At 41.2% G+C, this 24,302-nt stretch overlaps 1 protein-coding gene across 8 annotated transcripts in view; it reads left to right on the top strand.

Moving 5' to 3' along the window:
- The window catches only part of SIPA1L1 (signal induced proliferation associated 1 like 1), a 240,839-nt gene that overhangs the window by 12,153 nt on the left and 204,384 nt on the right, over positions 1-24,302 (top strand). For 5 of the 8 annotated variants that reach the window (XM_061611192.1, XM_061611187.1, XM_061611186.1 and 2 more), the window contains exon 2: positions 22,189-22,283. The exons of 2 other annotated variants lie outside the window; for them this stretch is intronic. The gene's annotated coding sequence lies outside the window, so the exon portion shown is untranslated. Of the gene's footprint in view, positions 1-19,348; positions 19,415-22,188; positions 22,284-24,302 lie in introns of those variants that run through there. One more of the 8 variants, XM_061611189.1, reaches the window with a different exon arrangement.

Genomic DNA, 24,302 nt, shown 5'->3' on the forward strand with positions numbered 1-24,302 from the left:
AATTTCAACTGCCTAGTGTTGCTTTGATTTTAATATGAAAATAAAGAGAACCCTGAAAAATATAATTTAAAAAACAAAACTCTTGACTTTGGATTACTGCTACCTCTTGTAATCTGTTTTATAATATGCAGAGCCTCCCCGCTGCCTTCATTTCTGAGGCAGCTCAGCTTTCCACTATTTGTGTGTTAGGCATTGACATCTCTAGGGAGATAGCTTATGTGCTATAGGCTTCCCTAGGAGCTGCAGTGCTCCGTGATCAGGGTTATAGTTCGTGGGGAAACCTATGCTCGTTGGTTTTCCACCTGCAGCTGTCCACATTTAACACACAGACATCAGGACAGGGCCAGAGAAAGCTGCTCAACCTTGGCAGTGGAGCCATTAGCGGAGCCTTCCTCCCTTCCTCCCTTTCAACATTTGAAGGAGCTGTAGTTGCATTAGAGTTAAATATTAGTGCTTGCAGAATCATTGATAAGTGTTGAGAAACTGGTCTCTGCCTACCCCTTTTCTGCCAGCTGAGTCCTTTATATATGCCTGCATCCTTTATATACACACATCCTGTCCCAGATCCCCATGGTTCACTTGCCTTTTCCCTTACCTCTCATCTTCTCTAATGTAACTGTAGACAGAGACTGTGTGACTCCTGTGTTCATTACTTAGCATGCAGGACCTAGAAGCCGTGATACTGATCTTAACAGGGCAATCATATGCATGTTTACTCAGATATAAGTCCCATTAAGTTCAGCTGGGTTTCTTGCCTATCAAGTGGAATGAGGCTTGCAGCGTAAGTGTATTTAGAGATTCAGTGGGACTTACTTACTGGTATGCACTTAGGAGAAGCGAACACTTGCTCAGTTCCTTGGTTATACATAATAGTTCACTAATGAAATGTACTTGATAGGAAAGAAGTAAATTGTCCCTCTTGAAAAAGTTGATCAGTAGTCTGTTGGGAATCTGTTGGCTATGGGATATTCTGCCTTAGGGGAAGGATTGGATGATTTATTATACTATAGTCAGTATGGATTTTTTGCATTTTGCAATGTTAAATCGAAAATACCCCCATGCCATTCTGATGCTTCCCATAAGCTCATTTCAAAACAAAACCTTTCAAAACTTATAGTCCTGAACTCAGAAATGCTTGCTTAACAACCCTCTCAATTTTCATGGCAATACACAAAACAGTCAGAGAATTGAGAGTTCAAAGTGTAAAAAGAGAGAGGTCCAGACCCCTTTGGGACTTTTTTCTGTCAGTGTTCTCATAATCTGTTGAAATTAATTAAAAATCTGTAATCCTATTACTGACCTTGCCCCATACTCTGACCTTCATCTTCTGCAGTTTAAACATTAAAAAAATGACTGGCTGATTTTTAATTAATTTTAGAAATTTAGCATTGAACACAATAATAATGTTGGGCATGCTCAGTTAGAACCAAATGTCAGTATTCTAAAAGCCAGACTCACAGCTGCTGGGCTTGCCTAATCAGGGGGCCACACCCACACCAGACTTTATTTCACTTTAGACAGTCATGGCTTCTCTCAAAGAATCCTGGGAAGTGTAGTTTGTGAAGGGGGCTGAGGGCAGATTCCTATTCACCTGACAGAGCTCCAGTGGCCAGAGTGGTTTAACAGTCAGCCGCTCTGATTGAAGGTCTGTGAGGGGAACAGGGCCTCTCCTGGCAACTCTAAGCATGCTTCACAAACTACACTTTCTAGGATTCTTAGGGAGAAGCCATGACTATCTAAGGGAAATAAAGGTCTGGTGTGGGTGTGGCCAGTGACAGCTTTGGTTTAAATTTGCTCAGAGGCACATGTTACCAAATTCTTCCAAGCTACACAGGAAGTAGATTGGACTGTGAAAGACCAACCCAAATTGTGTTTGCATTTTTACAAATTTGTAGGGCAGTACAATATCTCAGAGAGGAGATCATGTCTCCTCCCCTGGTGCATTCACTATAGCTGCTCAATTTCCCTGCTTTTTAAAGTTTGATAGAAATATCTGTTGGCTGTAGGTACATTCTTAAACCGCAAGGGTTTTTGCCTATTAGTGAATTTGTAAATATATTTTGAGTACTGTTATTTCATCAAAGCAGTTTACAACAAGTTAAAAAAAACCTGAACAGTAGAAACAATTAAAATACAGTAAAAACAGAGGTCAATTATTGCAAAAAACCTTCTTAACTGCCTGCATAAGCCTGGTGGAACAGAGGTTTTCAGCAGAGGTTTAAAAGTTAAAATAGAAGGCACCTGGTGATTCTGTTGGCAGAACATTCCGGAGAACTGGGCTGATGACATTGAAGACTTGATTTTGTGTTGTTGTTAAATGAGCCTTGCCAGTGACCCAATGAGTCCCTTCCTTCTTCCACAATCTAGTGAATATTTCAGAATATGTGTATATTCCAGAGGTCCCAGCTCTGTTGGCTAAAGAGTGGGAACTGCTTCTGTGATCTTTGTTAATGGAGTCCAGCCAGTGAGTGGCAACTAATTTTGTCCTGTGTGACTAAGCTTCTGCTTGGTATACTTCTTTCAAGTAAAATGGGGATACTGGAACCAAGGTGCTAGAGAAATAGTTAACATAGCACTGGAGTTTGGTAACAAACCCCAATGCAGCACTTGATGAGGTAATCGTACACTGGAAACCTCATGAGAGTATTTTAATTGTTGTCCTCTCAAGTTTTGTGTATAATGGGGCTTTATGCTAATACTGTTGTTGGAATGACACAATAAATAAATATTGCTTGAGTCTCTCTGTTGCCTTCGAGGTGTGTGTAGTTCTGTTAACATACATGAATTTGCCAACCTAAGTAATAAATGAAGTGAAGGATAGTTTTCCAGTGAAAATTAAGGGAGCAAGAAATAGAAGCAATGTTTATACAAAAAGTAGTTTGTTTAGCTAGTCCTTGGTTTTCCATCTCTCCCTGAAGTTACTGCAGAAAGTCGTTTGAACATGGGCACCTTGACTGCCCTACTTGGGGTTCACTTACATGATTCGGTGGTGTGGTTGTCTGGCTGTATTGGATGTTCTTCAGTTTCTATGGAATTTGTTTATTTTAAATGTGAAAGTTTCTATTTGCTGGTTTAATGGGCACCATTTTAACAAGCAGAACCTAAAGCAATAAAAGCAGAATGTGAAATTCATTTTTTCATATCTATCAATAGCAGCTAAAAGCAAGCACAGTGCTGGTCATAGGACAGCTCTTTCCTGTCTTGCTGCAGCTCCCTGCATACCCCATAAAGCTGCTTCTGAAAGTTGTTGGACCCTCTGCAAAGGTATGATGAGGATGTGACCTTGGGGCTACAGCAGAAAGGGGGAGCTGCCATAAACTTAAAACTTCCATTGTGCAAGTGGAAGGGTCCTGTGCTTTACGCTATGGTGGATCCATGCCAAAACTGTCTAAAATTAAGCTGATGAATTGGATAACTCTTTAGCCCCAAATTACTGAGAAATAATTGTGAGTGGTGCAATACAAAGGGCAATACAAGTTAAGTTATTAAACAAGTAAGGTATTTTAGACACATTTAAAACGAATCTAGCAGAACAATTTATTGCTAATTGGGTAAATGTCAGTTTCCTTGAGGACTGTCATATGTTAGAGAGTGGTGTCAAGGTATAATAAAAAAGCTCCAAATCTATACAAACTCACCTGGAAGGTCCCATTGATCACAATAGGAATTATAAATGCATAGGATTGCACTGTAGTGACAAAACTCCCTCTGTCTCCTCTATTCATACTTGCCTCTTTACATTTTCGTCTTTGGAGAGAATTGCTTCATGCTTCTGAAATCTACAATCCTAAATTGAGTTTTCATAAAGTAGAAGTATCTTAAACTGCTCATTCAGTGTCTAGCTCACAGGTAGAGCATCTCGTGGCTATATAATACTTTGCTCCATTGCAGCATTTTATGCACCCCCAGTGCACACTGCCAAGTGTTTCTTAGGTTGAATTTGCAAGCAGTGTCTTGTGCTAAACTTCATGTCCAAGATGGCAGAGAAGTCACTCCAGCCCGGTGGAAAGGTGAGTTGGATTGTGGCCTTAGTTTATTATTTATTTATTTATTTATTTAAAGCATTTTTATATTGCTTTTCAGGCAAACTCACAAAGGAGTTTACATTACAACAAATATAAACACAGAATAAAACCATATAAAATTTTAAAATCATAAATTAATTAACTATTGCAGAAAGATATTGTTTCAATTGCCTGTCTAAATCTGGTGACCTAGAAATGTTTTCAGCAGGTGTTTAAAAATCAGAACAGGTCTCTGCTGAATCTCAGTTGGTATAGCATTCCATGCTTCTGTTTCTTGGAGAAAACTGGGGGTCTTTCTAAGAATTCTTTGAGTCCAGAAGGACAAGGCTCAGGGAAGCACCCCACCAGCCCTGCTTTCTCCACCCGTTTTCCTTGGAACTTACTGCTAAGGAAGGAGAGTTGATAACAGGGAAGGCTAGTGTAGTGGACTTCAGTAGTGGTAGAGATACTGTCTTTTAAAAGGCCTGGATGCTAAAGAAAATTTTCATTGTTCATGGGGTAGCCTGGGAAATAGAGTGCCCAATACCCTCTCTGTTAATGGGGTGGGAGGTATTGGGAACTCAATTTCTCATGTTCACTGGTAGCAATGGATGCTGTTTATTAGTATCTAGGTCTCAATGATGATACCTCTACTGGTAAAGATGCTATTTCTGTAACATACCAATCTTCCCTGTTGTTGGCCCTTTTTTGCAATGTCAATTTTTGGGAAGGGGAGAAACAGATAGGAAGGACCTTCTGATATTATGAACCATGTTTGAACTTTGGCAGGATTTGGCCCCTGCTCATAGACACTTGTTTTCTGACCTGGGGGTAGTTATTTCTGATCTCCTCAGTTCTGAAATGTATCATTATCACTGGTTAAAATGTGTGCTCTTCAGGCACCACTGGCTAAATGTAGTCAGAACTATGCCATGGGCTGCACTGTGTAGAAGTAATACCAGTCTTGTACTGTGTATTTTATTGAGGATACTTCTGTACTGAAATTAGGAATAAAAATAAAATCAATGTACTGCTTTATTTTTATTAATGTAGGACCTGGCAGGCATGTGCAAGTCCTACTCTGTGACCTTATAGAACTTTGTATAGCTGCATTTTTAGTTATAGAATAAAAGTAGCAGATAGCCCTTACATAGTCTTAAAATAAATAAAGTAGGAAGCATTGAAGAAATTTGATGTGTTGGTGTTAGGAAGTTCTTACGGTGCATCTCATGGAGGATGTCCAAAAGAAGGTTTGATCACCTAGTGGATAATATGTTATGTTTTGTGCAGCAGTATTTATATTGTGTAATTGCACATAAAGCTTTTATTTGTTCAACACTTTCTGCTATTGATTTTGTTAGAACAGTTGGAGTAGTGCAAATTAGTTTACTACTGTAAACACTCCAGTTGTGTTCAGAACACATTCATTATTCATATCCTCCTCAAACATTCTTTTTATTTACTGTAATACTGCCAACTTTCAAAAGAGACCTATCCATTTGTGACATGGTCCTTTGGCTTCTCATAGATAGATAGATTGATAGATCGATCATATTGTCTTTGAAACTACGTTCTCCAAATGTACCTTTTGAAACTAACACTTTAAAAATATATTCCATGCACCCTCCAAAAAGTTAATGATGAGTGAATATGGCCTTTGGGCTTAAAAAACGTTCTCCACCCAGACTTAGAGAGATTATTGCTATTTTTGTTGAACCCCTAGACTCACAGCGTTTGCACATGCTGTCTGGTCTTGGTAGCCAGCCAAAATGTTTGCTCTCCATTAGTGTCCCAGAAGGATGGGATCTTGCCTCTGCTCTGTGGAGACATTTCCCTGTAATCAGCACGATGTCATGGTTAATATACCTTTCTAGCCCAAGGCAGGAGGATGGTGGGGATCTTCTGTGCCATTCTATATTTGGAAGCACACTCCTAAGTACAGTGCCACATATATGATCTCCAGTCTTTGTTCTCCTCTTGACCTTGGAATTGAGGAAGGGGTCTCTGCTTCAGCAGTAAGATGCCAGGAGAGGTCTTGACCTAGGACAGTTTACAGTGCCTTGCCACCTATATCACTAGCACTCTCATCTGTTAGTTACACAGACAGATTAGACTGTGATTCAAGGGTGATTTGTAGGCTGCAGTACTGGCTTGAGGGTTGTCAGCTGACCCCCACAATCTGAAGATGGTCCGCTAATCTCACGAGCCAGTGGAGATGCACCAGACCCTATAAAACCTTCCCTTCCAAGTCAGCTCCTCAATCTGAGCTACATTTTGCTTCAATAGCAATTGCCTGTTTAACCCAGTACCCGCAGTGTGGGTTTTCCAGAAATTTCCATAGGGTAACTTAAATTGCAAAATTTTCTGATGCCCTAGAGCAGGGATTCCTAAACCTACTACCCATAGGGCCAGCCTGAGATGGCTGAAAATTACTGAGGCCCACCAGTCACAAAATGGTGGTGTGGGGGCAGAGCCAGTCATAAAAAGAAGGCATATGGAGGCAGAATTTGACATAATCAGGTGGCTATTACTGACATCACTTTTGTATTGACATCTAATGCCTCTTTGGAAATTGCTAACTTCTTTGCCACATTTTCATTGTGGCAAGCAGTTCCCTAGTTTTTCTCAAGGTAAGTACAGACATTTGCTAGGGAGATATTGTGACACCCTCCCTATTTTAGGCAGAATTTGCAGATCCATAGTCTCTAAGTGGCAAAGACTTTTTTCTTTTATATTTTCCTTTCCCATCCTGACATGCCTCTCAAAGTGTTTTTAACTCATCTCCTATAACTTATTCTCACATTCTCCTTTCACACACTATTTGTATCTTATCTCTCCCTGCGTCCCCCACCCCAATCTACCAGTTTTTCATCCATCCTCCCTAGTCCTTTTACATTAACTTCTTTCTGATATAACAGCTTTCCTCTCGTATCCCTTTCCTTTATATTCCTAGTTTATTAATGTGATGTCCTTGCTAGGTGGGGATGGAGATGTGCTGGTAGAGGACAGTTGCAATTCACATGCAGAACTCTGGTTAGTGCTAAGACATGCTGGGAAAAGAGGAGGTGGCAGAGGCCCATGTGCTCAGCTCTGGTTGTTGGTGGGAGGAGAAGGTGGAAGCTGCACAGTTAAGGGCATGATGTATAACATTGTGCTGTTGGTCTTGTTATAGCAAGACTTGTTGAACAAACTTACTATGCAGCACTTCATATCTGTGGTTTCTTCTGAATTATCTAGTCTCTTTTAGTGCCCCGTATTGGATGAGTGCTTTGTTCTCACCCTGGTCCATTAGCAGCACCCACACTCACTTCAGACCTTAGCACTCAGTGCTTTATAAAGCAAATGCTGAGGCTAGCAGACCCCAATATAGTAACAGAAATTTAGATCAGGATTGTTACTGTCAACTCATGGTATCGGATTTAAGGACAGCCAGGGCTTTCAGGAAAATTTCACAAAGAGCACAGAGGTTTGGTCAGAGATAAGAAAAGCTTATTGCTCATCATTCATCTGCATCCATATTTTACTGATAGCGACAGTACTGCAGTTTGAAATTTTATGGAGTTTTTGTATGAATCAGCCCCATAGATAAGCCCACAAAATTACTAGAGGCTAGTAGTCTTCATTTCCATGCTGGCTGCAGAGGAATGGAAGCCTCTTTCTCTGCAGCTAGCATTGAAATCCAACTACGAGAAGGCATTTTTAAAAATTAGCCTGCTGTCAAGCAGACTGGCAGAGGAGGGACAGAGGAGAACCACCCCGTTTCCACCACCTTTTCCCTCGCCTGCATGGAGTTTCTGGGCACCTAGTGCTACTAGACAATTGTTAAAAACAAGACTGTTAAAAACTAACATAGTTGTTTTTGCTCCAGATTTCAAGGTTCATCAGATAGCTACTTTTTCTGTTTTGTTTCTTTGTTCAGACATCAGACTTTGAGAGGTGTGGTAAGACTGGCTTAGCTGCCCTGGATTTATTTGTTGCAAAGGCGGAACAAATAAATATTTAGAAAATCTAAATAATGGACTTCTATTTTATAGGTTGCTTTCATAGAATCATAGAATTGTAGAGTTGGAAGGGGCCTATAAGGTCATCGAGTCCGACCCCCTGCTCAATGCAGGAATCTAAATTAAAGCATATCTGACAAGTGGCTGCCCAGCGGCCTCTTGAATGCCTCCAGTGTTGGAGAGCATACCACCTCCCTAGGTAATTGGTCCTATTGTCATATTGGTCTAACAGGAATTTTTTCCTAATGTTCAGTTGAAATCTGGCTTCCTGTAACTTGAGCCCATTATCCTGTGTCCTGCACCCTGGGACGATTGAGAAGAGATCTTGATCCTCCTCTGTGTGACAACTTTCCATGTACTTGAAGAGTGCTGTCATATCTCTCCTCGGTGTTCTCCCAGCTAAACATGCCCAGTTCTTTCAGTCTCTCGTCAAAGGGCTTTGTTTCCAGTCCCCTGATTATCCTTGTTGCCCTCCTCTGAACCTGTCCTAGTTTGTCTGCATCCTTCTTAAAGTGTGGTGTCCAGAACTGGATGCAGTACTCAAGATGAGGCCTAACCAGTGCCAAATAGAGGGAAACTAGTACTTTACATGATTTGTAAATTATGCTTCTGTTAATGCAGCCTAAAATAGCATTTGCCTTTTTTGCAGCCACATTACACTGTTGGTCATACGCAGCTTGTGATCAACAGAGCTGTGGAGTCAGTACGCCAAACCTTCAACTCTGACTCTGACTCCTCTATTTTTCTACTGTCCGACTCCAACTCCAGCCAAAATTGCTTCTTGTCAATCAAAATTTATTTGTAAGTCAGAGTTGGTATATTTCTACCGACTCCGACTCCACCCAAAATTGCTCCCGACTCCACCCAAAATTGCTCCCGACTCCAACTCCACGACTCCGACTCCACAGCCCTGGTGATCAACAATTCCAGGATCCTTCTCACATGTAGTATTGCTGAGCCAAGTGTTCCCCATCTTATAACTGTGCATTTGGTTTCTTTTTCCTAGATGTAGAATTTTGCACTTACCCCTGTTACATTTCATTCTGTTGTTTTCAGCCCAGTGCTCCAGCCTATCAAGAACATTTTGAATTTTGTTTCTGTCTTCCAGGGTTTTAGCTATCCCTCCCAAATTTGTATCGTCTACACATTTGATAAGCATGCCCTGCACCTCCTCATCCAAGTCATTAATAAAAATGTTGAAGAGCACTGGGCCCAGGACCGAGTCCTGTGGTACCCCACTCGTTACTTCTGCCCAGTTTGAGAGGGAACCATTGATAAGCACTCTTTGAGTACGATTCTGAAGCCAACTGTGGACCCACTTGCTAGTTGTTCCATCCAGCCCACAGTTAGCTAGCTTGCTAATCAGAATATCATGGGGCACTTTGTCAAACGCTTTGCTGAAGTTGAGAGATATGTCCACAGCATTCCCACAGTCTACCAGGGTGTATCAGGGAGGTTACCTTATCAAAAAATGAGATAGATAAGATTAGTCTGGCAGGATTTGTTCTTGATAAATCCATGTTGGCTTCTAATAATCACTGCATTGTTTTCAAGGTGCTTACTGATTGACCGTTTTATAATTTGCTCTAGAATTTTCCCAGGGATTGATGTCAGACTGATTGGTCTGTAGTTTCCAGGTTCCTCCTTTTTGAAGATAGGGATTACATTAGCCCTCCTCCAGTCATCTGGCATTTCACCCATCCTCCATGATTTCACAAAGATAATAGACAATGGTTCTGAGAGTTCTTCAGCCAGTTTCTTCAATACTCCAGGATGCAGTTCATCGGGCCCTGGAGATTTGAACTCGTTCAAAGTGATTAGGTGTTCCTTGACCATTTGTCTATCAATCTCAAGCTGCAATACTGCCCCTTCAACTTCATGTTTCCCAGGAGAGTCATAGATCCTCTTTTGGGAGAAGACTGAGCCAAAGTAAGAATTGAACATTTCTGCCTTTTCTTTGTCATCTGTTATTTTGATTGGTGTGATAATTCAGAAAATAAACTAAGAAATGAATAAACAAACAAAATTGAGCTAGTATGTGTGATTGCTTATTGATTGTCATTATACTTACTAGGTTTTAGAACTAGAAATGGATTATTCTTCCTCTGTCTCATTATGGAGAACAACGTTCATACAAACACTGCATGTAGGTGATAGTATAATTCATATGATTTTTTTTACAAGACGGTAGTTTTCCTGTAAGTTTGAAATATGAATATAGATAGCTTGTGTTATGGTTTCAGAAAAACATGTTCCTGCATCAGCATTTGAAAAAATGAAAGATGGGCTGAGTTTTTGTTTTTAAAAAAATTCTCTAGCATCATACAACCTATTTAAATGAAAAGAGACATCAGTGTTTAACTAAAGTTTGACTCATGGAGTGAGTGCATGATTCATTAGCTCAGTGATTCTTAACCTGGGGTGCATGCATCCCCGGGGGTGCGAGACACTTTTTCTAGGGGTACAAGGCGTTGTTCAAGAGAACAACCAAAGATTTTGGAAAACTGTCATTTATCTTAGCTAAGTTAGACTACAACACACATTAACATAAAATAAAATTAAAATAAAAAATAAATGGTATTTTTTCAAGGAGTGCGAGAGCATATTTTGGAAATCCAAGGGGGACTGGCAGTGGAAAAGGTTAAGAACCACTGCATTAGCTGTACAATCCCATAATTAAACTATTCCATCACCCTTTGATCTCTAGCATGATAGCCACCATTTAATCATACACTGCTGCAAATGCTTGATTTGCAGTTTGTTCCAAACTTTTGGTGCTGGTTATGGAGATGGGGAGAGAGTGTGCATGTACAGAAGACTGTGTGGGCTTGCTGGCCAGAGGAACAGGAAGCATTAACACCACCCCACTGTTTTCCTCCTTAATTTGAGCAGGTGAGAGGGTTACTCTGTCCTGGTTTACCAGACCGGGAAGAAAATTGGGTAGGTGTTGTGGTGATGCTCCATCTTTTTGCTTGCCCTTTTTCACTGCCCCTTTCTATATACAGAAAGGCCTAGAGAAGAGAAAATGTGGTGGGACATGGGGAGGAGTGTAGATGCACAGTGAAAGCTCCCAGCTCATACCCTTACTCACTCTGATTCTCTATCTACTCAACTATAAAGCATGGTTGTACCCACTCCCTGTGTTGTCTTGGTGATTTTGCAGCAGGTCAATACCCAAGAAGGGAGAAAGGGAGGGGGAGGTAAAAGGGACAACAGCAAGAAGACTGGAACAATGTGGCATTTGTAGCAAGTGGTGGCAGCAGCACACCCCCTGCAGCAGAGGCTACCTTGGGAAGCGAAGGGCTAGGGAGATTTGAAAAGGGGGGGAGATCAGGGGCCAAATTGTAATCTGCCTGTGCATATTGATTATTTGGCTTGATTAATTGATTAAAGTATCAGTGCCAAGTTATATTGTTGTAGTGGAGTTAGCAGTCAAAACTTCCAAAAGCTGTTCTGTTTAATAGTTTTTCCTCTTGTAGATATCTGTCCTAAGATTGTGCTGTAAGAGCAAACCCATCTGCACCAAATTTAAAACCTGGTGGAAGTTCACAAGTGGGCTTATGGACAGTCATTCAGAGAACTATATGTGCAAAAGACTATGACAGTGAGATTAGGGTAGAATAGATAGAACAGCATAGCTTCTTTTTCAAGGAGGATCTTCTGCAAAAGGGTTGGTGGTGCTAAACAGAGGCACTGCTTCCCATCAGTCCTGTCTCACAGATTTATCTCCAGAGAAAAGATAGTGGTGTTGTGTTTGTGTATGTGTGCAAGTGCATGCACTTACATGTATGCACGTACAGACACACACAGAGAATTATCTGTAATATCTTAAGAGTATATATGAGAATTTATGACATTGAGTATTACTAGAAAAAAGAAGTGTAGAATTTGCATGATACACATTTTTGGGAACCATAATCTCTGTAAAAAGATAAAAATAAAAATACTTTATTTTGTTGGAATTTTAAAGAAGAGGGTCTAGAATTTTGATGTCAGGAAGTTGAAGTGTTAGAATAGAGTGATGGCTTATATTGGAGGCACAGATAGTGACTCACTTCGCATATAATGCTAAGCCAAACTGTGGCTTAGTGTGAATGTGTGGGTTCCCAGACAGATCATGGCCGCTGTGCTCCTCCTGCAGTCCTGCTACTACCATGCTATCTGGGGCTAAGCTATGGTTTCTAAGCATGTCATCCAAATCTGGGCTCGTGGTTTGTTTCCTTCCAGACAAAGCATGAGCTATAACCAAGGTTTGTTCCTGTTGTGTCTGGAGGAGACAAACCACAAGCCCAAGTTTGGACAGCTTAGTTTACCATAACGTGGTGGCCAGCAGGACTGGAAGAGGAGCAAAGCAGCCATCATCTGTTTGGGAACTCTCATGTTTGTGTCCATGCATTTTATGAACAAAACTTAATTGCTATAACAAACACAAATTGGTTTGTAGTTAAATTATCTTACCTTGGAGCATAATCTAAGACTTCTGGTCATGTAGTTTATGGTATTGCACTAAATTATATCTGCTTAGAGATGGGGTGGGGATTGTGAAATTAACTAACTGGCTTCTTGTACACAGGCATGGACACTAAGCAGTATCACTTAGAATTAAGGGCCACTACCCAGCACTCTGTGCCTGGAACATTTCAGAAGCTAGGCTGATAGTTACTAGGAAAAATAGTGCTTAAGCGCACTTCAGACTGTAGGTTATGAAGCTAGTTTACACAGGTTTCCTTATTCATATGCAATATAGGGTGACAAAGTAATTTCGGTAGCTTTCTTCCTCCTGGCCTCATAGGAGGAAGAGAGAGGAGGTGCAAGTCTGACAGCTCAGCGCTTTGCTTAGTTTTGCTGAGGCTTGTCAATTAGCAATAACTATAGTCTGCCCTATCATTACATGCAACCCAGCAAACTTAACATGTTTGTATTACATTCAGATTTCATTTAAAACGTAACTTTTTTAAAGTGACCTTTTAATATAACTGAAATTGAATATCATCTAAAATAATATAATCTTATTACATTTTAAGAATTACTCACTCTTGACATGGGGTTAGGAATATTTCATTGTTAAATAGGTGCTCTTAGAAAGCTCGACTTGGTAACTACATTTATTTATTTATTTATTTATTTATTCATTATTTGATTTATATCCCACCATTCCTCCCAGCAGGAGCCCAGGGCGGCAAACAGAAGCACTAAAAACCCCTTAAAACATCATAAAAACAGACTTTAAAATACATGAAGACAAAACATCTTTAAAAACAGTTTTTAAAAAAGCTTTGAAGACATCTTTAAAACAAAGTTAAAATATATTGATTTTTTTAAAAAAAGGTTTAAAAACATCTTAAAAAGCGATTCCAACACAGATACAGACTGGGATAAGGTCTCAATTTAAAAGGCTTGTTGAAAGAGGAAGGTCTTTAATAGGCACTGAAAAGATAACAGAGATTATGCCTGTCTAATATTTAAGGGTAGGGAATTCCACAGGGTAGGTGCTGCCACACTAAACGTCCATTTCCTATGTTGTGCAGAATGGACCTCCTGATAAGGTGGTATCTGCAAGAGGCCCTCACCTGTAGACCGCAGTGATCGACTGGGTATATAAGGGATAAGACTATCTTTCAGGTATCCTAGTCCCAAGCTGTATAGGGCTTTGTACACCAAAACTAGAACCTTGAACTTGGCCTGGTAGCAAATGGGCAGCTAGTGCAATTCTTTCAGTAGCGGGGTGACATGTTGGCGATACCCTGCCCCAGTGAGCAGTCTCGCTGCTACATTTTGCACTATCTGCAGCTTCTGGACCAACCTCAAGGGCAGCCCCACATAGAGCGCATTACAGTAATCCACCCAGGAGGTTACCAGTGTGTTAACAACAGTGGTCAGGCTATCCCAGTCCAGAAACAGCCACAGCTGTCTTATCAGCCGAAGCTGGTAAAGGGCACTCCTAGTCACCTGGGCATCTAGCTACAAAGATGGGTCCAGGAGCACCCCCAGACTACGGACCTGCTCTTTCAGAGGGAATACGACTCCATCCAAAGCAGGCAACTGACCAATTATCTGAACTGGGGAACCACCAACCCACAGTGCCTCCGTCCTGCTAGGATTCAGACTCAGTTTATTTATCTGTACCACAGTCTGCTCCTAGTCTTGTTTTCGCAGAAAGTATGGAACTTCTCCATCTTCTGCTAGCAATTATATAATCAATTGGATTCCTATATTGACTATTTGGTGATGTCCACGTGTACAGTTGTCTTTTTAGTTGCTCAAAAAATGTGTCTGCAAGAAACAAATTACTGGCTTCACAGAATTCGGTAAATCTTTCTCCTGCTTCATTTCTATCTCCTAAACCCCATTTCCCCACAATTTCTAGTTCTTGTCTGATCCCTACTTTTGCATTCCAGTCCCCCATGATTATCAGCACATCTTCTTTTGGTGTGTGATCAATTTCTTCCTGTACTTCTGCGTAAAATCTCTCCAATTCCTTTTCTTATTTATTTTCTATTTATTTAGACGGGCTTTTAACTAATATAGTCATATTTTTTAACTTATTGTTGATTTTATCAATTTTTAAGTGTTTTAAATTGTATATTACTTGTTTAACTGATTATGTTTTTTATCTGTAAGCCGCCCTGAGTTCTTTGGAAATAGGGCGGGGTATAAATATTTTAAATAAATAAATAAATAAATTATGCATTTACCATTGGAGCGTAGACTTGGATGATGTTTAGACTAATAGGTTTTCCGTTAAAGCTCATTGACATAACTCAGTCAGATCTTGCGTTATACCTCTTGATTGCTTTTGCTACATCACTTCTCACTATGAAAGGAACCCTGTTTCTTCTTAATTTCTCATTTACTGCATAAAATTTTTTGTAGTTGCCTGATTGAAAATGTCCCATTCCCTTCCATTTTAATTCACTCATGCCAAGTATTGTAATGTTGATACGTTCCATCTCTTGCTTGACAATTTCTAACTTTCTCTGGTTCATGCTTCTCGCTTCTCACATTCCATATTCCTATTGTGTGCGTTGTACAACTCCAGACTCTCCTTTCGCATCTGTGCGCATCAGCCTCTGGGCTTCCTTTCAGCTTTGACCCAGCTGCATCATTAGTCACAGTGCTACTCATACTTGTCCTTTGTTCTTCCCCAGTAGCTAGTTGAGTGCCTTCTGACCTGGGGGTCTCATCTTCCAGCACTATCTCGTGTTGCATTTTAGATACTCTGTTCATAGGGTTTTCGTGGTAAGAGATATTCGGAGGTGGTTTACCATTGCCTTCCTCTGAGTTTGGATGCATCTTAGTCTGATGTCTCAGCTTTGACCATTCCACCTTGGGTGCCCCTGCTAGGAGTTTAGCCTCTGGGTCTAGACTCTTGACAGCATTGCTCTCAGCTTCTTCAACACTCTCAAACCCTCTCACCACGTTAAGGTGTGCATCCTAAAGGGGGTCCAAAGGGTAGGTGCCACAGTACTAAAGGTCTGCTTCTTATATAGTGGACCTCCTGATAAGATGGTATCTGCAGGAGCCCCTAACCTGCAGAGCATAGGGATTGCCTGGGTATATCTTTCAGGTATCCTGGTCCCAAGCTGTACACCAAAACCAGAACCTTGAACTTAGTCCAGTGGTTAACTTAGCTGAACTGCAGTATAAAGACTATGTAGCCACGCCAGTAACAAATATGTAAGTTGATCATGGGATGCTTTGAGGATCTGTGTAATGTAATAGATTCTATGTTAAAACTGAATGTGGGAGACCCGGCCAGGTTTAAATAACTGCTTGATCTTGAAGCTCACTAGATGCCCTCGGACAAATTACTCACTGCAACTTCACTGACCAGTTAGCAGAAGGATTCTTAAAGCTCATATATATTATCTCAGTAATATTTATAGCAGCTCTGCAGAAGGGGAGCTGAAGGTGAAAGAAGAGTGGTTTGCCTAGGCACATCTAGTGAATATATAGCTGAGACAGGATTTAAGCTGGAGACTCTTGGGTTGATAGCTTAGGCTTTAGTTACTACCCTTTATCAGCTCATGGTGGTAGTTGTACTGTTACAGTGATACGCATGGTACAGTGAAAAGATATATGGGAAAAATGGCTTATGTTATATCCTGAAGCTCAGTGTGCTTCTTTGGTTTTAGGTTTCTGAAGTTGTAACCCAGCTGCTGAAATGACTGTTCATCAGCATAGATGACTGACTGTCTGCAAAGTTTTGTTAAGTAGATGAAAAATTCAAAAGCATGTTATCCAAAAAAGCTTTTAAAATAGTTTAAGTGTTTGACTCCTATTGCAAATAATATTCCCTAAGAGTTGTATTTCTAAAACACTTAATTCATTTTTCTTTGAAGAGTTACAGCTCTGGATTTACAGGGCTTACCACAAATACTTGCAAATGAATCTAACCTGAAGTTCCCAACTTCTAGAATGCAAAACCCTTGTCTGAATTCACTCAGCAGACTCTCTCCCTATCTGCTCCTGTGCCAGGCGTATGTTTATGAGATGAGCACACAGATACACTCAGGCATGGTCCTTTGTATGTAATCAGCTGTTGTGCATGAGGATTTGTGGGTTGGAATGTAGGAACAGTAAATACATAAGTAGCAGGAGTGCTCCCTCTTCCCTCAGTCCACCACCACCACCACCACCAGTGACATGGTAAGGTCCAGTTTCACTCATATATAGAACATATCTCCAGAGAGACTTCAGGAACAAATCTGACTGGGACTGGCACCTTTGTCAGGGGAGTGCTTTATGTTGTATGCTAACTTGTAGGGTCTAGTGAACAACCAGTATGCTCTGCAGATTGTGGGAGGGATCTAAGGAAGTGGCATTGCTTGTCCAGTGCCTTTGGGCACAGCAGTGAAGGTGAACTGTGTGTGTCCTCCTTCCAGCTGCTGTTAGTGTAGTGACCAGATCTGGTGGCATACCTCATTTCCATCCTTTTCACCTTGTCCCACACCTACTGGAACCAGGACTTTCACTGAAGGCTGGAATCGGAGAGAAACAGGAAATTCTCAAGACAGAACAATTTCTAGCTGCTGCTTGCCTTCTGGCAGAATATGATTGCTCCCAGAGCTGAACCTCTTTCATATGGAGAGTGTGTGCCTTCTGGTTGAGGATATAATCTAATGTATCATTCTCTGCAACCGTTTTAAAGAAGTCTGTAGGTTTGGTAATGGGACAAGGCTGTGTGAGAGATGTTTGCAACTGTTGGATAGCCTATTGGGGTCCCCTATTGGCTAGAAATACTTTTCCGAGCATTATTTACTGCAGGGGTGATGGGGGCAAAGAGGCTCTGAGAGCATCAGTCTGGTCTGTAAGTGGCAGATCATTAGAAAAACTTGTGACAAGGTGATTACTATCTAGTTTTATCTTTAAAGAATAATGATCTTGAATGCTTGATTCCATCCCCCCAAAGTTGTTACACTTTTAATAAGATTAAGTCATGAAAGAGAGAAAAAGGGTTGGATAATCTGTAAACTGTTATTTCCATTTTCATGCTGATATCCTGTCTGCTGCTTTCTTATCAGTAAGTAAAGTTATGCTGTACTATTCAGTACTGATTTTGCATCTCAAAAGTGAAGAAGAGGGGAAAGCTGTGAGGTATTTGTACATTTTCCATTTTAGCAACCAGTATATTGTTGCCACGTCTTTGTCTATATGTTGGGGAATCCACATACACAAGTCTTGGGGTCTTTAGCTCAGAGTTGCAGTGTGTCATGTGCTAATTTCCCCTTGTATAGGTGTGATCAGAAAACAAATCAAAGAATGTACAGTTTATTACAAAAAAATTGCTTGATTGTTGTTGCAGGTTATTAGAGTAATAAAAGATTGATTGTACAGGCATATTCATATTGGACCAGCAATTAATTTAATGCAAAGCATTGTTAGAGGTAGAAGGAACTTCATGCCAAATATGAAGAGAAGGGTACAGGTGGTGGTCAGACATGTATAGAGCTGAATTGGGTTAGAGAAGGAAGTTAGGACACAAATACATACTGCTGCAAAAGCAGTGCAGGTAACTGCATGAGGGGTGGGGGTGGGGGGAAGAGAGAGAGACGGGGAGAAAGGGGCAGATATTACCTATTCCAAAATGGGAGGAGTAGACGGAAGCTCTCATTAAGGGTTGCAATGGATCAAGAAGTCATTCTTGCTACTAAGACATCAAGGGTAGCTTTTCACTGTTCCTTACAAATTCTTGAGGGATTGGATAACAACTTGCCTCTTGTTGTCAAGAAACAACCAGAGAAAAGGCAATGATGACATTGATGAAAAAGAGAAAAAAAGCTAAATGTCATCTGCAGGCCTGCCCTTAGCATATGTGGGGCCCGGGGCAAAAGCATAATTGCCCCCCCCACATTCTTTCTCTCTATATATTATATATATATTTAGATATAGATATATATATTATTTACGAATATATGTAATTATAATATTTAATTTACATATGAGGCTAACAACCTATTAAATACAAATATGATTACCTTCACTTCAGGGAATAGGCCTCTAGTCAACCTGTTCCATATCCATTTGTCCACTGGTCTTTCGACATTTGTCTTCCCTTTGTCGATATCTGCTAGATATGGCAGTCTATTTCTAGGCATATTTTCCCATCTTTATCTTCCTAACTGAACCTGGCAACCCTAATCTCGCCAATATTCAGTCATGATGCTTACTCCCCAATGTACCTTGGTAGAGTTGTGGCTACTCCATAGCCTGATCCTTTGTAGTTTTTCTTTGGGAGTAAGTTTCCTAGTTCAACCATGGGGCTTTATTTGTAGGTAAATGTGTCCTTAGGGTTGTGTGGGTTTACACAAGAGTAGTCTCACTGAGCACATAGGCTTATTGCAGCTTTTCAACTAGACCTTTGTTTATTCAGGTGTGCAATCCTAATTCAATTTACCTGGGAGTAAGCACCTTTGAATTCTGTAGGACTTACTTCTGAATAGATGTACTTAGGGTTGCATTGTAATCTGCTTGCACATTGACACTAGCTTGTCTGCCTGCTCACTCTCTCAATAGGGCCACAATCCAGTACACACTTACCTGGGATTAAGTCCCATTGAACACAACTGAGCTTACTTCTGAGTAGACATGTATTGGATTGCAGCCTGGGTCACTTACCTTCCCACCATTTGCCCATAATGCTTGCTTAGAAGGAACAACCATTCAGTTAAACAGGACTTACTCCAAATTAAGTGGGTTTAGGACAGCAGCAAAGAACTGCTATCTATGTTAATTTCTAAGAGTACTGAAACTTTTTCAGATTTATTTTCTGTACATTATATTAGGTAAGTTGACACAAGGAGAGGGCAGACAGACAGGTATTTGTGAGAGAGGAAAAGGAAGGCTTCCATTGAAGGTGACAGGAAAAGAAAAAAATACAGAAAAGGGAGAGGAAAGTCAATTCTCCAGGTAAGGAGAACCTTTGTTAACCTTACATTAATATGCAAATCCTAAGCATGTCTACTTAGAAGTGAGGACAATTTGTTTTGATGGAATTCACTGTCATGTAAGAGTGCACAGGACTGCAACTTTAACATTTCAGTGTTGATTTAGAGTGAAAATAGCTTAGTGGCTTTTTTTAAAAAGAATGGAAAATGGTAAGATTTTGAACCGAAATTAAAAAGGAGGAAAATAATAACCCCTCTCCCCATCTTTTGAACTTTGAGAGGGAGGAGAGAAATAAAGTAAATACGAATGGAGGGCAGTGGAATTGGGGGGGACGGACACCATGGCACAGTTGTTGACTGAAGCAGGGGAAAGAATTGAATTACCCTCACACGCGCACACAAGGATGAGGGCTCCTTACCTAGGACGCGCCTCTCCTGCTCCTTGTTGGGCGAGTGAAGTTCGAGGAGGTAACCCAGCCTTAAGCGAACCTTTTCGCCTTCTCAACGCTCTAGAGCGGAGGCAGTAGCTGCGACTAATGAGCACAGGTGTACTTGGCAATGGCAACAACAAACCACCACAAGAAGTCCCGGGCCGGCCTCTTAAGGTGGAACTGAGCACAGAACGCAAAGCGCGGCGGCTAATTGACACCGCCAGAGCAACGGGGAAGAGCGGCGGCCGCGCAAGGCAATGGGCGGGTCTGCGTCACTAGCCTGCGTTGCCCTGTCGTGGAGTCAGCGGAGCCACAATGCCCAAGGACTGCGACGCCACCTCCCCGGCCACCAAGCACAGATCGCCAAGCATGGGGCCCCCCAAAATGCAGGGCCCGGGGCAAGTGCCCAGCTTCCCAGTGCCTAGGGGCGGTACTGGTCATCTGCATATTGATAGCAACACACTCCAAATCCTTGGACAACCTCTTAAGGAGAAAGGGCATAGCTCAGAAGATTTAATTCCCAGCATCTCCAGGTAGGCTGGGAATGTCTCCTGTCTGAAACCATCAAGAGGCCAGTCAATGTAGACAATACTGTTAGATGGATCAGTGGTCTGACTCAGTATATGGCAGCTTGCTATGTTCCAGCAGTTCCCATGTACATGATGAACAACATGGGGGAAATAATCGCTCATTGAGGGATACCATATACCAACAACAAAAACACTGCACAGATACCTGCCATCATCATCTTTTGGAACTAAGCCCTGAGGACAAGACTAATCATTGCAAAACAGCACCTCACAAACCCTTCCCTGACGGGTGCTACAGAAGGATACTGCTAACAATGATATCTAATGTAGCTGAGAAGTCTAGCAGAACCAATAGGAATGTACTCCCTCTGTCTAGTTCCCAGCAGAGGTTGCCTGCAAAGGCACCAAAGCTGCTTCTGTCCCAGAATCGGGCATGAAGCCAGGCTGAAATGGATTTAGAGAATCCATTTCATCTAAGAAACCTTGGAGCTGAGATTCTGCTATGTGTTCAAGTTTCTTGTCCCCAAATGGCAAATATAAGTCTGGTTGGAAATTATCCAACATGACGGGGGGGGGGGTCAGAGAGAGCTTTTTCAGTAGAGGGCTGCAGGCAGTCAGGAAACCATTCAGAGGGCTACAGGGAGTCTGGAAACCCTGTGGAGTTTACAAGCTCCTGTTACTCTAAGGACATGCAGAGATCTGTCAATGATGAAAGGACCACATACTATTCCTCCATACCTAGAACACCTTCCTTTTGTCAAGAACACAAAGCCAAGCCCAAGATATATCCTGCTAGAGGCCTGAGGCCTGATATCATTTGGAACAGCCCCATAGTTGCCAACAAGGTGGGGTCTGCATAGATGCTGAAGTACTCCATGACCATCAGTCTGGAAAACTCCAACACCACATGTGAGACCACCCTAGGTAGTTCAGATAAAGAGCCTGTTGGGCAACAGGGTGAGTAGTACATCAACACAATCCCCATTCTGCTCCAGCCGCCTACCCTCAAATACATACACTCAAAACTGGTAAATTAATGAAGAGAACACTTGGTCAGGGTGGATGCAATCATGATAGACCACAGCAGTTCTGTCTGCCTACCACCCACCGACCCACTCCCAGCCTTGCCTGGTGCTGTACAGAGAGACCTAGCAGGCATAACTGAGACAACATTACCCCATCCACTTCTTCCAGCCAGGTGTCTGCAATACATTCTAGGTCAGCTCCCATCAGTCCTAGCCAAAATAGACAGTGATCTAAAATTATGGGAACTGAATGCAGAAACATCTGGAGAGCCACAGGGTCCACACATTTCTGGGTTAAGGACTAGGTGGTGAGAAAGGCATTTGCCTGTTTGGGAAGTTTTATGCTACTGTACGTAAGGGTAAGTGTCCTTCCTATTAATTGTTGTGAACAGAGGTAGGAAGTACATATTTGCAACTTGCTTGCCCTGTATGTCTAAGCTTTTCCTGTGCATACATTGTCAGACAACCTAGAGATTTTAGAGTCAAAGTGTTAGGTACATACATAAAACAAAAGGCAGGCTAAACTCCTCAGTAACATTCCCTTTAATGTATGTTTGTTGTGTAGTGAAAATAATAACAGTATAGAAAAGGATGAGTGTGTACCGTAAGGATGGTGTGAAGCAGTTATATTTTGTTTTTGAAAGCAGGCTGGTCAGTTGCCACTTAATTGGTCAACAGGGGCATGTCTGATGAGGAAAGAGTCCTAAAACTCAGAATTTAATATGACGTCAAACCATTTCCTACATGATTATAAAATCTTTCCATCTTCTTTCTCTCTCCCCCCCCCCCAATTGTCCTCATATTTTACAGATGAAATGTTTCCTGGGTATATTGCACAGTGATGCTGACAAAAGGAATAGGAACTTCAGTTATGCTAGAGAGTGATCAGAAGAATAAAACTTGAGGTGAGAATATAAACTCGGAAGAAGCAAGTTATTCATATATATATATATATATATATATATATATATATATATATATATATATAGTTGTGTGTGTTTGTGTACATAGTGAGTGAGTTTTATATGGTGGAATGGACAGCACCAATTCCCAAAGGTTTGTCTTTGTAGTTACTTTTGGATTTTTCTTTCTGGAATTAGATGAGATATGGGGCACTACTTCCAAGTGGATGGGGCATTGCACAGTGATTTTGGAAGAAGGGGCAACATCCTCAGCAAGGTTTAAGGGTCTGCTTTTGGATATTGTCAAAGCAAACAAATTTGTTCTTTGTCATGCATACCTACCTTTTAAGCCCACTTCATGTAACAACTTGTTACATTCAGTGGCTATGTTTGGCATGACATGAATGAGCGTAGGTGAATATCGGGTTCATGTTCTCCCCTCCCCCTTTCCTCCTCCCCTGAAACCAGTAGAAATTTGGAAGTGTTCACTTTTAGGTTTGCTTAACTGTGTCTTGTATCATCTGAACCAAAGTGTGGTTAACACTAACTATAGTTGTCTGTGTGTTTTTCAAAATAAAGCTAACTTGAAAATGGGGGAGGGGGAGCAGATTTACAACAGAGAACCCTACTTTCTAATGACATAACAATCCCCGACTCCACTCTTTCCTTTTTTTAAAAGTTTCCATATGTTCTTACTGAGTGTGTCCAGTTTTCCACATCTCAAGAGATAGTTGTTGTCTGTTAACTCTTCTAATCCCAACTTTTCTTAGTCTACAACTATAGCTTCTAAATAGTTTAGAACTATAGTTTCCTCTCATATTTTTGATAAATATATTCAGATGGTGCTTTTTGACCAAAGCTACAATCTAAGGGAAGGTATCCTTTGGTTTCTTGCTATGGCAGTGATCTCTTTGAACAGAAACAGCTGATGCTCCATCTTCAGAGGAAAAGGAATAAGGCAGTTGTAAACGGTATCAGTCATACCGTACCAGTCAAAGGGAACACAGTCCATGGCTACTAGTCATGATGGCTATATTCTATCTCCACTGTTGCAGGCAGTATGCCCCTGAGTATCAGTTGCTGGGAATTACAGGTGGGGAGAGCTCTATTGCGCTCAGGTCCTGCTTGTGAGCTTTGCAGAGAGGCATCTGGTTGGTCACTGTAAGGAAAGGATGATGGACTAGATGGGCCTTTGGCCCGATTCAGTAGGGCTCTTATACTCCCTCCTATAAATGTCCCCTATCCCTGAGATGGCTGATGAGAAAATTTATATGCAAGTAGCTCATCTTTTAAAATGGGCCACACATAGTTAAATGGTGGACTCCATTACTACATGATGTACTGATGGCCACCAACTTGGTTCGCTTTAAAAGAGGTTTAGACATTTGTGGAGAATAAGGCTGTCAGTGGCTACTAGCCATGATGGCTGTGTTTACCCTCCACTGTTGGAGGCAGTTTGCCTTTGAATGCCAGTTCCTTGGAATTACAAGTGGAGAAAGCACTGTTTTGCTCAGGTCCTGCTTACAGAGTTCCCACTGGGGCATCTGGTTGGCCACTGTGAGAACAGGATGCTGGATTATGATGGACCTTTGACCTGATTCAGCAAGGCTCTTCTTAAATTCTTAAAATCTGAGCAACTAAGGTTCCTTTTGAGCTACTGAGCAACTGCTGATTCTGAACTGCTGAACTTTGGGTTCCTCTCCATAGATGTCACATTGCTGGCTGCTTAAATAAATATTAAGGAATGTTTAAGATTTTTGTAACAGAAGCTTTAAATAAATGGTTAATTTAAATCAGCAGAACTGATTTGGAAAAAGATAATATACTTGCTTATAAAAATCTACTCATTCACTTAAAACATTTGTAAACAGAGCTTTACAGGGTAATATAGTAAGCAGGAGTTGAAGAAGCTATCCTCTACCAAGTCAGACCGTTGGTTCTTCTAGCTCAGTACTGTTTACCCTGGTGGTTGATGATTCTCCAGGATTTCAGATGAAGAATCTTTCCCAGGCCCAACTGGGC

The sequence above is a fragment of the Rhineura floridana genome, chromosome 2 (assembly GCF_030035675.1).
Source record: "Rhineura floridana isolate rRhiFlo1 chromosome 2, rRhiFlo1.hap2, whole genome shotgun sequence".
Lineage (NCBI taxonomy): Eukaryota > Metazoa > Chordata > Lepidosauria > Squamata > Rhineuridae > Rhineura > Rhineura floridana.